The sequence below is a fragment of the Lonchura striata genome, chromosome 35 (genome assembly GCF_050655825.1).
Source record: "Lonchura striata isolate lonStrDom1 chromosome 35, ASM5065582v1, whole genome shotgun sequence".
NCBI classification, from domain to species: domain Eukaryota; kingdom Metazoa; phylum Chordata; class Aves; order Passeriformes; family Estrildidae; genus Lonchura; species Lonchura striata.
This window is the reverse complement of record NC_140737.1, coordinates 2,907,213-2,921,995: the sequence shown is the minus strand read 5'-3', so window position 1 is coordinate 2,921,995 and position 14,783 is coordinate 2,907,213.

Here is a 14,783-nt window from a genome sequence, read left to right as displayed (position 1 = left end):
TGAACAAAAAGGCCTTATTTTCCTAACAGCTACGTGACTGCTGCAAAGTTCGCATGGCCCTGAAGAGTAGATGGTGTGCAGAAAGCAGGATATTGAAACTGCTTGGTATGTAGAAGTAGATAGAGAAGAACAAAGGGGTACTAAGCTGTTCTAACTGCAAGGCCAGCTGGACAGGCATGTATCGATCATAAAGATACTTTTAAGATAATAGTACAAGTCACATAGCAACCAATCATGAGCTCGGCTTTTGCAATATGTATGAGCTAATTAACGACATATATAAACTGTGTAAGCTGTTGTTAGGAAAATAGGGCCTTTTTGTTCATAATATAGAGTTTTCTCACATCCATAGAATAGAGTTTTTACTTAGAGTTTTCACTTGTCTGAACATGTTCTCATTTTGCCAGACATTCCAGTAAGTATCTCTCAAGGACAATTCCGTTACAAACTTTTTAGGGAGTTGAAACTGTTTTAGGGAGTTAATGCTGCTAGGCACCTAAACACCTAAGCGAGTGAGTATCTTTCAAGGACAGTTCCGTTACGGGCTTAGCAAAACATGTACTCTTGTGGAATGCAAGTAAACGTGCCTAGAGATAACATTTCTTGTTTTGAGAAAGTTCCCAGATCACAGGGACAACCTTGAGGGGACAACCCTGAGGAAGACTACTGGCACCACCTAGAGGCAGAAAACGACCACCTAGCAACAGAGTGCGCCTGCGCAGACAAGACACCAGAACGTCACACATCCGGAAGAGAAGACCCAATAAGTGGGGGGGAACGGGAGACAAAGGCGCGGTAGTTGGAATAACTGCCGCCCAGCGCAGCGCTGATTTTGCTTTCGCTTTCTACTACTAATAAATCTTTTTAATTGGATTAGAAAGCCTATTGTGCTCGTTCATAACACATTGTAGGGCTCATTAAAGTACACAAAACCCTCATTGGGGCGGGCTTCCTCTTCCTGCAATTCTCTACAAGTTTTCAGGCCCTGTACAGCAGATTGGAGTCAGTTTAAAGATCCTTTAAGAAGAGAGTTTTAATAAAACATTAATTATTTATTTTAACAGAGCATTTTTTATTTCCCAGTTCGGAGAAGAGCTGATAGAAGCATTCCCCAGGTGATCTTGACACTGAAGTTCTCCTTAGGAGGTCTGGGCATATAGAAGAATGAGCCCCTTGAGGGCTGACCCTGTTTGGACAAGCTGCTCCTCACCCCCATCCTCACCATGTCTGACATCACCCACCTGGCACTGACATCCCTGTGCCCTGCAGCAGAACCTTGTCCCTGAGCTCTGCAGCTCCACGTCCTAGCCCATTGCACCGTGTCCCACCAGCTCTCCTCAGGGCTCTGCCTGCACACAGGCCCAGGAGAAGTTTTCCTCGTGGGAAGGAAAGAATGGAAAAGCCTGAGCAGGTTTCCTGAACAACAAACCCTGTTGTAGTGCGGCAATGCGCTCCCGTCGCCGCGATACCCCGAGCAGTGCCGTGCTGGGCTGCGAGAGGGAAGAGAACGGGCGGCCGCTCCCCCTGCGAAGCTCTGCAGTCCCAGTCGGTGGTGCGGGAACAGATGGAGGCGACACGGGACTTGGGGGTGAACAGGATGATTTTATTCAGTGAGCCCCAAGACCCCTCGGGAGCGGGAGCAGAGGTTTTATACAAGAATTCAGGGAGACGGGTGTAGGAACAGCAACCAATGAGGGAACAGCAGGGGAGGAGTTTAGGGCAGAACTAACATATCACAAACCTATCAGGGGGAGCAGGGAAGTGAAATAACACAAAATAAGCAATAGGGTTTTGAGTCTCACTAAACAGACAGGGAATGCTCTGGAAGCAGAGGAGGGGGCTAGGATGAATGACAGGGAAGGTTCCAGGGAAAGGGGCAGGGAAAGGGAGGATTGACAACTTGGAGATGAGGGGGTTAGGGGAGAGCTAGGGAAGACTGACAACTGGGGAGAGGCGGAGATTAGGGATGGGGGCGGGGGGGGAAACAGATATTGAACAAAAATCAAATAAAGACATACCACCGCAAAACCCCACTCAGGAGCCACCTGCTCAGTACAGGCTGCCTGGAATTGTGTCACCTTTCTACAAGGGACAGTGTGGCCAGAAATGATCTCTGGAAGCAGAAATCTCTGAGTCTCCCAGCTGAATTCTCTGTCCCTGCCCTTTCCCTGGACCTCTGTTGCAGATGGAAGCTGCTGCCGCCATCCTCACCTTTAACCTATTTCTAGAATGCAAGCAGATATTCCCAGCTGTGTTAAGCAGGATTTCCTCAATGTTTCTATAAATCTTTTGTGTCCCCCATGGAACGAAGGGGACATTTTGGCACTGAGGGAGTGACATGGAAGCAAGGAGTCAATTGTGACCCTGGGGTCCCATGGAACCAAGGGGCCATGGTGACACAGCAGGGCCACGTGGATCCAGTGGCCCATTGTGACACTGTGGATCCAAGGAGACCATGGAGACACCCCCAGAACCTCATGGAATCAAGGAGTCCACCCAGCGGGGCTGCATGGAGCCAATGGTCCATGGTGACACTGCCCATCCAAGGAGGCCATTTGGACACTGCAAAAGCTCATGGAGCGAGGTGGCCATTGTGACACTGAAGAACTTCATGACACCAAATATCCATGGGGGACACAGCAGGGTATCATGGAACCCAGGAACTGCTGATGGCAGTGCAGAAACTCCTGGAACCAGGGGCTGTTGTGGCACTGCAGAACCAACACAGCTGCTGCACCTTGTCCCCTGCCCTGCACAGCTCCTTGGGAGGCACAGCAGGAGCAGCACCCTGAGAGCCTCGGGAATGCCCCTCTGGGATCCATGGCACACGCTCTCAGGGTCCAGTTCCCAGCCAGAAAAAGATGTTCCTGGCCTTGAAGGCAAAGCTCTTAAGAAAGGGCCAAAAGCCAAGTGGAGCAAGATCCTACAGGGACATTTCACTGCCAGCCTTCATAACTTCACCCATGGTTGTTGTAGCTCATGGATTGGGAATGAAATCAGGGCAGGGTCTTTGGTGAGAGCTTCCCTGGGTCAAAGGAGACACTGAGAGAGAAACAGAGAAGGCAAAGGAAGGCAGGAGAGAAAGGAGGTGTTTTAATTTGGAAAGACAGGTGTCTTCTAAGGAAGGCAGGAGCCTCCCCTGAAATTTAAAAATGTAGACTCTTTCTGAATTGTTATAAATTTGAAATTAAGGGGGCTCTCAGGTAAAAATATGGAAGCAGGAATGACTGTTTTTTATTAGGGAAGAAAATTAAAAGATAAAATAAACAATGCAGTGAACTAAAACAACACTGACAGAGTCAGAATAAAACCTGACACCCTGTTGGACAGGGTGTCAGCCACAGTCCAATTGGAATTGTGGCTGCAGTCCTCCAGGAGTGTCAGGTGTGGTTCTGTTGGAGAAGTGATCCTGTAGGAATGGGAGTCTTCCTCTGAAGAGGAAGAGGAAGAGGCAGCTGTTCCTCTGGGAAAATCCAGCCCAGAAAAGTTGTGTTGGTGGGCCAGAATCTCAAGACTAGATGCAGGTAGGAATGCTTGGCTCCTCCCTCCGGGTGGAACATCTCACAATGGGATGTTACAGTTCTTATCAGTCATGCAGTGACATTCAATAGCCCATTATCAGCAGATGTCTCCCCTGAGGGAGGATTGATTGTGGAAGAGATAAGGGAAAACTGCCCACTTAACACAGGACAACTGCTATACAGATGGCAAAAAGAACACATCTTGCTTTTCAGTCAGGGACAGGAGGTCACAAAATCAGCTGAGAAGGCGGCACTCTGAAAAGCAAACCAGAGCTGACAGAAAAGGAATGGGACAGAAATCAATAATTCTGATCGTTTTATTTATTATCAAAATAAACGACACCCACCGGTCCCCACGCAATCCTGATCCCACACCCTCATATCACACCCTTATATCTCACTTCTCCCGATCTCCTTCCAACCCCATCTCATCGTGGAGGCTGAGGAATTGAGCAATTTTGGCATGGGACTGAGGTGGGAACCAGCCATTTTGAGATGGGATTGAGTCATTTTGGGGTAAGATTGAGGGGTTTTGAGTGGGATTGAGTCATTTTGAGGTGACAGATAAATCCACCTTGGATTTTGGAGTGCAAAGATATGGAGAATACTCCCATATATCCCCCAAGAACCCACAAATCCTCCAGAATATGTTCCCAAACAGTAAATTCCACCTCAAATACCTCTAAAATGGTGGGACTTCTGACATCTCTGGTCAATACTCTTTTTAGTAATTTTTCAGGTGTTTTTAAGTGATAAAGACAAATCAGAAGAAAATTAGGTCCAAACCAAAACTAGAGACACCTTGAGCATCCCCTGGGCACTGGACAAAACAAACTCAGCAGAAATCAAATTTAACCCTCCATAAAATGCCTTGAGGAAGATTTGCTCTTCCCACATGTCACTTCTGATGGAAACACAAACAAATCCCAAACATTAATAGACCAACAACAGAAGCAATTCTGTGGTAATTCCAAATTTCATCAGTTTCTGCACAGCTGGCAGGTTCCAAAAAAAGAAATATGGAAATTTGACCCAATACAGATTATTAAAAGGAAGGGAAAGGTCTGTGTAGCTGTCACAAAGGTGACAGGGATGAAGAAAATAATGATTCTCCCCCCAGACATGTGAATTCAGAAGTTATTTGGGAATAACTTGAGCTGGGCTTCTTGTAGGACTTTAGTAGCCTTGTGTTTTCTCACCTTGGGTGTGAATGATCCTTGTCAGTCTCGCTGGTATCATTTGGTTCCTTTCCTCCAGTGATTTTAACAGACTTTTCAAAGAAGGAAAACAAAATATTTTCTTTACACTGGCCACCCACAACTTCCACTTTTCTCATAAGGTCTCCTAAAAGTTGCTCAGAGGAAGCTGCATCCAAGTTTCCAAGAGTTCCTTGGGAAAGAGGCAGAACCTCCGCGAGGAGGAAACCAGGCTGTTGTCAAAGGAGCTTGGGGTCCGACAACAGTGCCCTGAACTCACTGTGCAAAATAATATTGCACTCTGGTTAATAAAATTGTTAGAGAGATGCCCCTGCCCCAATTCAGGTGCTAAGGTGACCAAATCCTAAGTGGATTTTATTGAACAGTAAATGTGAGGTAGAGAGACATGGAAAGAAAAAGAAAAGGGGGGAGAGCAAGGGAGTGACAAGGACAGAGATCTCCCCTGGGGCAGGGCAAGTGTGACATTGTCCCCTGTGTGCGTGGCCTCCCCAGGGTGGGGGTTTTACACCTGAGCCAGTTTGGGTAAGGGGGGTGGTGTTCACCCCCCACCCCGAGCAGGGATTGCCTCACTGTTTCAGGTTACAGTGTCAGATGTAACCAAAAGTGTTTTCAGTCCCCATCTCCATAAACTGTTATCAACAGGTGGGGCAGTGTTCTTTATCTCTTCCATGGCTCAGCCCTGATAACGCCCTCCAGGGGCCATCTTCTGTTAATGGGCCATTGAGTGTCACTGCAGGACTGATAAAATTACATCATCCCATTGTGGGATGCTCCGCCCAGGGGGAGGAACCAAGCATTCCTACCTGGATATAATCTCACCCTTGCAACACCACAACCACCTTGCCTACTGCATTCCTAGAGGACAAGAGCTCCATAACCACCACTGGACTTTCCGAGCAAGACCATACTGTTCTACAGGATCACTGCTTTGACAGAATCACGTTGATCACTCCAGCCGGACTGCAGTCACCATTTCATCAGACTGCTACCACCACCCTGACCAACGGGGTGTCCGGTTACATCCTGACTCTGTGAGTTTAAACCAGTGTTTCTCTATTATTGCCGTGATCTTAATTTTCTTATTCAATTGTCATTCTGGCTTAGACTCTCCCCCTGGTTTGCTTTGAAGCCAGTACAAAACTCACTGTGCTCATCACTTGTTTTCCTCCCAAAACAGGATTTCCCATACCCAAACGTTCACCAGATAGAGAAGGTTGCAAGGAAGAGGAACATGCCCTGGGACACCGAGGCAGGTGAGGAGGAAGTCAGTGCCCCTTTTCCCCCTCTCTCCTGCTCCATCTCCCAGCCTGGCCCCCAGCTGCAGGACAGTCCCGCTGCCGGTGCCCTCCTGCTGGAGATGCACTGGGGGGATCTCCTTGCCCTTCCCTGTGGCACGGAGGCAAATCCCACCTACTCCTTGTCATTTCCTCCCCCAGAGCAGGAGCTGAGGATGGAGACCAGGAAGGACAAATCCCTGCAGCAGAACCTCATGGAAGAGGCCGTTTTGAGCAACTCCACAGCGCAGGAATCCAACAGGGAGGAAAATCCCTGGAGGTCTCACAGGAGGAGGGGCTGCAAGCCCAGCCCAGGATGCTCTGAGGAGGAAAGACCCACTCTGGGCCAGGAAGGTGGGCAGAGCTTCAGCCAGAGCTTGGAGCTGGTGGTCCCTGAGAAGCTTCCTGATGGGCAGAAGCCCTACAAGTGCTTGGAGTGTGGGAAGAGCTTCAGGGAGAGCAAGAGTCTGAAACGCCACCTGATGATCCACACTGGGGAATGGGCCTACGAGTGTGGGGAGTGTGGAAAGGGATTCAGCTCCAACTCTCACCTTGTCAGCCACCAACACATCCACACCGGGGAATGGCCCTACGAGTGTGGGGAATGTGGGAAGGGCTTCAGACGGAGCTCCGACCTCATCATTCACCAACGCATCCACACTGGGGAGAGGCCCTACGAGTGTCCTGAGTGTCAGAAGAGGTTTCACAGCAGCTCTGGTCTCCTCAGACACCAGTGGATTCACGTGGATGAGAGGCCCTTCCGCTGCCCTGACTGCAGGAAGGGCTTCAAGCGCAACTCCACCCTCATCACACACCAGCGCATCCACACCGGGGAGAGGCTCTACATGTGCCCCACTTGTGGGAAGATGTTTAACAGCAGCTCAGATCTCCTCCAGCATGAGCGGATTCACTCCGAGGAGAGGCATTTCCTCTGCCCTGACTGTGGCAAGGGCTTCAAGCAAAAGTCCAATCTTGTCAGCCACCAACGCATCCACACTGGGGAGAGGCCCTACGAGTGTCCCCAGTGTGGGAAAAGCTTCACCTGGAGCTCTGGCTTGACCAAACACCAACGGAGGCACCGGTAAGGGAAATCCTGAAAGTTCCCCAGCTGCAGGAAGAGCTTTGTGCACTGCTCCAGCTTCATCCCCCATTAAAAAACCCACATTGGGAAGAGCCTTGGTGATCCATGTTCCCTGTGATCCATGCTGGGAAGACACCTGTCCCTTTTCCTGCCCCTACCAATGGCCTGATATGGGATTGAAGGGCATGAGGGTCTGGCCATGGCCCTGTCACTGCATTCACTCCCACCTCAGGTCATTGCCAGGGGCAGGAAAGGGACTCTCTCTCTCTTTCCCTGAGGAGACGGGTGTCCTTTCCATGCAGGAGGAAACATGTGGCCAGGAAGATACAATTGATGGTGATGTAGCTTTCCCTGTAAGTAGTTTTTCTTATCCCTTCTGTTGTCAATTTTTTTTCTGTTTCTGTTTGTTCCTTATCTCATTGCTGTTCCCAGTAAATTGTTCTTATCCCAGCTAGGGATCTTTACCTTTTTTCCTTCAATGGAAGGTGGGAGGGCAACGAGCACCAGCCGGGTTTTAGCGAGAGCAGGAAATTGGGGAATCCCATTCCTGAACCCCGGCCCCTGGAAATGGAGCATCCCAGCTTGTGCCAGCCCTGGTGGCCATGGCAGCAGCCTTGGGAGCGGGTCCCTGGCTGGGGCTGAGGGAACCTCTTCACTCTGGTGCCCAGGGACAGGAGTGGAGGGAGCGGCTGCAACTGAGTCGGGGCAGGCTTAGGTTGGATCTCAGGAAAAGGTTTTTGCCCAGAGGCTGCTGGGGCACTGCCCAGGCTCCCCAGGGAAGGGTCACAGCTCCAGGGCTCTCTGAGCTCCAGCAGCGTTTGGACAGCGCTGCCAGGCCCAGGCTGGCAGTGTTGGGGTGTCCTGTGCAGGGCCAGCAGTTGGTCTCCATGAAGCTGCCCAGGGACTGACCATAGCAACAGGGGCTGGGGATGGTTGCCATGGAAACTGACCATAGCAACAGGGGTTGGGGATGGTTGCCATGGAAACTGACCATAGCAACAGGGTTTCCTGGTGATGGTTGCCTTCTAAGGATGAGATTTGTCACTGGACCTCAGAGGGGTTCCATGGGGACTTTCCAAGAGTCTCCAGGCTGTTCAAGAGCTGGAATGTCACACACAAAGACAGGGGCTCCATGGAGCCATCCCAACCATTTCTGGGGATGGCAAAGAGCCGTGTGGTCAGAGGCAGTCACAGCCATTCCATGGTGACATCCCAGGGCACCTTGGCCTGCAAAGGCACCGATCTGTCACAGGCACTCACGGGGGCTCCACAGTGACATCCCCAGGCTGCCAAAGAGCCAGGATGTCACAGGTACTCACAGGGGTTCCTGTCATGGGCAGAGTGGGATCTTCAGGCAAAAGCTTTATTTCATTATTGGAGAAACTCCTGCTGAGTCATGAGATGGAGACACACAGCAGCCACCATGGGTTCTAAAACCCCTGCAGGGCCCCCAGACTTCTAAAATTCCTTTTAAGAGAGGAGACTGGGAGTGACTGGATCCAATCCCGGCCCCAGAATTTGTCAAAGGTTTATGTATAAACTATTGGACAGGTAGAATTGAACAATTTGTCAATGCAATTTTTCCTACAGGATTAATGATGGAATACCAGATATATTTATATAAATACAATCTGATCATGATTAGACAATAAGCTCTTAACCAGAGTTATTTACTCCACAGTCCAGAATCTATAACAATTATAGGATATTCTGCTCTAGGAAGCAATTTTGAAGTCAGCAGGGCCTTGCTGGAGTGGTTTGAGCCCATTGCAGGCAGAGCCTCCTGCTCCAGCAGGAACTGCCTTTCCTGTGCCAGGAGCAGGGCAGGTCCCGCTGCAGGAACAGCCCCAGGCCAGCCCCAGCACAGGGAAGGCCTCGGGCACAAGGGCAGAGTGCCATGCTGGGAGCTGTGCCAGGGACAGCCCGAGGCACCAAAGGCACCTTGGCAGCAGCAGCTGCTTGCAGGGCATGGCCAGAAGCCTCCCTTGGCACCTGGCCTGGTGGCCAGCGCTGCAGAGCTGCTGCCTCAGGGCTCATTTCTGGCTGGGCTCTGAAAAGCCACTTCTGCTCCAGGACCCTGACTGGGAAGCCATTCGCCCAGCACCTTGGGGACAAGATATTAATGACAAAACTCTTCATGCCAGCAGATGTTGGAGGGTGCCACGGGAGACAAGACTCATGATATCATGATCATCAAGTCTCAGTTTATTGTGACAGATTACATAGTTTATATATGTTTGTTAATTAGCTCATACATATTGCAAAAGTTGAGCTCATGATTGGTTGCTATGTGACTTGTACTATTATCTTAAAACTCTGCTTGTGATTGCTACTTGCCTGTCCAGCTGGCCTTGCAGTTAGAACAGCTTAGCACTTCTTTGTTCTTCTCTATCTATTTCTACATACCAAGCAGTTTCAATATCCTGCTTTCTGCACACCATCTGCTCTTCAGGGTCATGCGAACTTTGCAGCAGTCACGTAGCCCTCCCTACTTGGATTAATTTTACAGTATCATGTCCCCTGCTGTACAACCATTCTTCTGCCAAGCTCTCTTCATCTCCCCCGTTTTCTTTTTGTATAAGAAGATGTGCATTCAGCATTTTCTGCAAAAGCTGTTGTATCAGGCCTTGTAAGCAAGTAAACACACAGGGCAAAACAAGCAAAAGTATTATAATTATGCTTAGAACTATTATGCTGTATTTGATAATGTCTCTTAACCATGGTCCGATCCCCAATCCCTTCAGCCAGCATTCTAGACCCAATCCGTCCTCCACCTTTAATTGTTGAGTTAGCTCAGTCAATTTTCGTATTTGCTTATGGATAGATGTAGAGTGATCAGATAAGTTCATGCAGCACATTCCTTCAAATTTTTTACAACTATGACCTTGGGCTAGAAGAAGTAAATTAGTGGCAGCTGCTCTGTTTTGCAGAACTGCATGACAGATACTACCTATATTTGTGGCAAGCTCACTTAATATTTTAGATGGAATACTAATTTATTTTTCTGTCCAGTAGGCTAGGATTTTTAATTGTGTGAGAGCTTGCACTGAAGTAACTCGTGGGGTGAAAAATGAGGTTAGTATTACAGAAGTGCACCCCACTTCATATTTCTCATGTTTTTGATTGTTCTGTTTAATATGAAAGGAACAAACTTAATTCTAAAGACAAACTATATTTATGATAAACTTAATGTTATGCTTTTGATTATCTAATTGATTGTATATTATTATCTATAAAAACTCAAAGACAGAGATTACAAACTCAATACTAAAATTCTATCAGATGACATTTTCTCAACTCTTTGTTCTCAGAGACATTTTTGGTAATTAAATCATTACTAACATTTCTATCTTTATACAGTGATTTTTATCTATATCATATTTGAAATAACATTGATTCACATAATGTTCATCCTTCTTGGTATCTTGGAAAACACTCGGTACTGCTGTACTTTTTCATTACGTCTTCTGACTCTTGTAAGAAATTGGGAAGATGCTGTTGAAATTTTTGCTGTAGTGTTGCGATCCTGCCACCGGCGGCGCTGCTGCTCTCGGCGTTGTCGCTGCCATGGCAACCAGGACTGTGCCGCCATCTCCGCCGCCATTGCTGGGCGCTGCGGGGAGATGAGGGGCGGTGCCGCCTCGCTCCCGTCCTTGTTGTGTCACCTTGTGGATGGGAGAAGAGACACCCCCGCCACGGCCGCGCCCCGCCTGCTCCGGCTCCAGCGCGGCCGAGCCCCAGGAACGCCCCTCTCCCCCCTTGCGCTGCTGCTCGGCAGCAAGGAGCCTTCCGTCTCTCGGCTGATGTCTGCTCCGCCCCGGGCTCGCCTCCGGCTCGGTGCTGGCCGGCCCCGCTCTGTCTGGCCCCGCGCCCGCCGCTCCGCGCTGCCGCTTCTGCGCTCCGCCCGGGCGGCTGGCCGGTGCTCACCGCCGCAGCCCGCTGCCTTAGTTCTGCCAACCTCCAACCTCCGCGGGTTGCTGCGCTCGCTTTTCTTCGGCAAGGCAGCACTCCCGCTCCAGCTCCCGGCCCCGGCCACGTCCACACCCGCCGTTTGGGTTCCTCGTGAACGCCGAGGTCTTCACTGCTCCAGCGGACTCTCACAAACAAACAACAATGCGAAAAGTATTTTTCCTCCGTTGGAAACGGCCCAATTTGGAGTCTGGAGACTTTTACTCTGTTCTACCTGATTCCTGTTCACAAAAAGTGAATTTGGGATCCCAGTCCCGTTGCCATAAAGCAATTTGGATCTCAATTTCCAGCACCTCAATGCTACTAGTGTCTATGGGAGGTACAGGCATTTCAGGAGCAGAGATGGGAACGGGAAAATTTGTGAGAACCGGAGGGTTTGGCTCACTGGAGAGAAGCGAGGATTTACATTCCTTATTTTTCTCCAGAGCTGTCCGTATCACTTCCACCGCCCTCTTTTCTGCCTGACACATTAACAATTCGTTATCAACCACTCTCCAAAGTTTACTCATTTTCTTGCCCGGTTTATCCTCATCTAACACTAATTCCCACAACTTATCCCTATATCTTCTCCATTCTGAAAGTTTATGAACACTATGGGGGTTAACGAAAAAGCCGTAAGACTCAGCATGATGCAATAGCGAGGGGAGATCCTTATCTAAGTCAATCCCCCTAATCTACCTTTTTCTAAGAGAAGCACTAAATAAATCATATGCTGCTTGCCTTTCCATGATTACGTCGGTACCGTTGCTGGCTCCTTCAGGCTTCGGCAGCACGTATCGGCTGAGCCCGCTGCTGCGGTCACTCAGGGCGCGGAGCAGAGAGTATCGGCTCTTTCGCCATCCTTCCAGCTGCAGGACCCGAACCCCAACGCAGCACCTCTCTCGCCTTAGGCTCGGATCAGGTCCCTGCTTTCGGGAGCCAGTTGTTAGAGGGAATGCCGCGGGAGACAAGACTCATGATATCATGATCATCAAGTCTCAGTTTATTGTGACAGATTACACAGTTTATATATGTTCGTTAATTAGCTCGTACATATTGCAAAAGCCAAGCTCATGATTGGTTGCTATGTGACTTGTACTATTATCTTAAAAGTATCTTTATGATCGATACATGCCTGTCCAGCTGGCCTTGCAGTTAGAACAGCTTAGTACTCCTTTGTTCTTCTCTATCTACTTCTACATACCAAGCAGTTTCAATATCCTGCTTTCTGCACACCATCTACTCTTCAGGGCCATGAGAACTTTGCAGCAGTCACACCTGAGAACCAAAATGATTTTGTGAAAAATACATGTTATATGGCTCTGTGCAGATAGTTACTATATGTATTATGTTATATTGATTAGCTGTGCTGTATTAACATTTTAACAGTATGGTAAATGTAGCTTTGTAGATAAAATGAAGCTTTAGTAGTTAAAAGAGAAAATATGCATGCAAGGGTTTACGAAATGAGAACACCTAAATTCGCTCTAGGAACACTTAAATTCTCCAGACAAGAGGAATTTATGGTCTTCTTACTAGAAGAATCTAATTTCTTCAGGCCATGCTCAGACTGGACGATGCCGTGGGGATTAAAAAAAACAGTTGACATACAAAAGACAGAGTTTCTTGTTGAAATAGAATGTATGCATAACCATGAAGGATATATGAATATGCAACAGTGTATTTTTTTAGGGGTGATTCCTTTATTCACAAGATATGCTTGTTGTGGCTTAAGTGCCCAAGAGACCATCCAGACATATGTAAGTCTTTGTTTTTATTGTCTTGCAATTGTCCTAACTCTAAATTTTTATTAGTTTAATTGTATTCCTACTTTTATAACCATTTTACTAGTATTAAACTTCTAACATTTTAAAAACCAAGTGATTGGCGTTTCTCACAAATTCCTATCAGGAGACAGAGAACCCATTTAGCATTTCAATGCCATAATTAGCTTACAATCTGTCCTCGGAATAAGAAACAACCAGACAGCTCCAGCTCCTGACCTTCCTGCCGACCAAGCCACTAAAATGAGGAACAAAACATTTCACCAGGGGATGGGATCAGATTATCTGTTGGCAGAAAAAAACAGAAGTTTGTGGAAAACTAACTTACTCAAACTGATGTAGGCAAAGAGATGACAAGAGAAAACTGCTAAAAAAGATAACAAAGGAAATAGGAGAGCAGTTTATGTATTGCTCCAAACATGGAAAGGATGGAAATGAAAGACGGTTCCCCGGCTCCCCAGCAGACCAGGGGTTAAACGAATGCTGCTTCTCCTCTTCTGTGCTGCAGCAACTCTCATCTTTTTACCATGCTCCACACCTTGGCAGTGCAGCTCATCCAGCAGCTGAGCCAGGGCATGCAGGTGGCAGCCAGGCCTCCTGATCCACAAACGGCTACAAAAGGACAGGGAATGAGGGCACCGAGAATAATCCCAAAACCAAAGAGGACCCGGGAAGAACAAAACAGAGTCAAGGAGTGAATCTGCCTAGAAATAGGGCCAGGCACTTGTAGAGAAGGGGAGAAACCATCAGTTCCAATAAATGTTACAAATTGACCCAGACAGCTGCTCATAGTCCCGCCACATTCCCGAACTTCGAGGAGAAGAACAAAGACTTAACAGAGCCATGAATATCGGCTGTTCTACAAAAGGAGGGTGCACATTAACGAGGACAGGCTCCAGGCGCATCGGGAAGTCGGAACCTTCCAAGGAACTCAGCCGGTGGGCAAAGGCAGAGGGAGATGCGGCCGGAAAAATGAGGATAAAAAGGAGGCTGCGGGCTACAAGCACGGCAGAGAGCGCACGGCAAATGCCCCACGGCCTCTGCCCCTGCTCGGCAATAAAGTCACTTTGACAGGACTCCTCGCTCTCCGCCGGGCACACAAACCTCCGGCGACGGGAATTTCCCCGCCCGCTCCCGGCCGCGGGGCAGCCCCTCTGTCCTACCCACAGCAGCCGGGCCGAGCCAGCGCTGCTCCGGCAGCGGCTCCTGCCCGGCCCCGGCAGGAAGGAGACCGCGGGCAGCCGCTCCCGCAGCGCCCTCAGCCCGGGGCCGGCACGGGCCGGACACGGCACCGGCGAGCCGCCGGAGCCCCCTGCCGCCCCCTCCGCCCGCAGCCAGCCCCGAGCCCCCGCAGAGCCCAGCGCGGCTCCCACCTGCGCCGGGGCCGCCTCCGAGCTCCGCCGCCGCCGCCTCACCGCGCTCCGGCCGCTGCCGCCGCTGCCGGGCCCGCACAGCCGCTCGGCCAATGGCGGCGCTGCGCGGCCACGGCCGCCCTCAGCCCGCCGCCGGGGCCGCGCCGCGCCCCGCTCCCACCAATCAGCGCGCCGCAACCGCGACTGACGGCACCGGCGGCCAATGGCAGCGAGCTCGGGGCGGGCTCTGCGCACGGCCCCGCCTCGCCCCGCGCTCTCGGCGCCCCCGGGCTGCGTGAGGGGAAAGCCGGAGATGAGGAACAGCCCCGGCACGGGCCCGGGCCGAGCCGGGATTGAGCTGCCCACACAAACAAACTTCTCCGCGCCTCCCGCCACGGCTTTCCCGGCCCTGCGCCTCCCGTGCCTCCGCCTCTGCGGGAAGCCCAGGAGCCTCACTTCTCCTGCCCCTCTTTAGCGCATCAGTGCTTCGCTTTGATTTCCCCCGAAAAGGGAAACCTGCCCGAAGCCCTGTGGGTGGGTGGGGCAGGGGAGAGATTTCTGTCAGAAAACTCCAAAGACTCGGAGCAGGAGAAGGAGAAGTCAGTG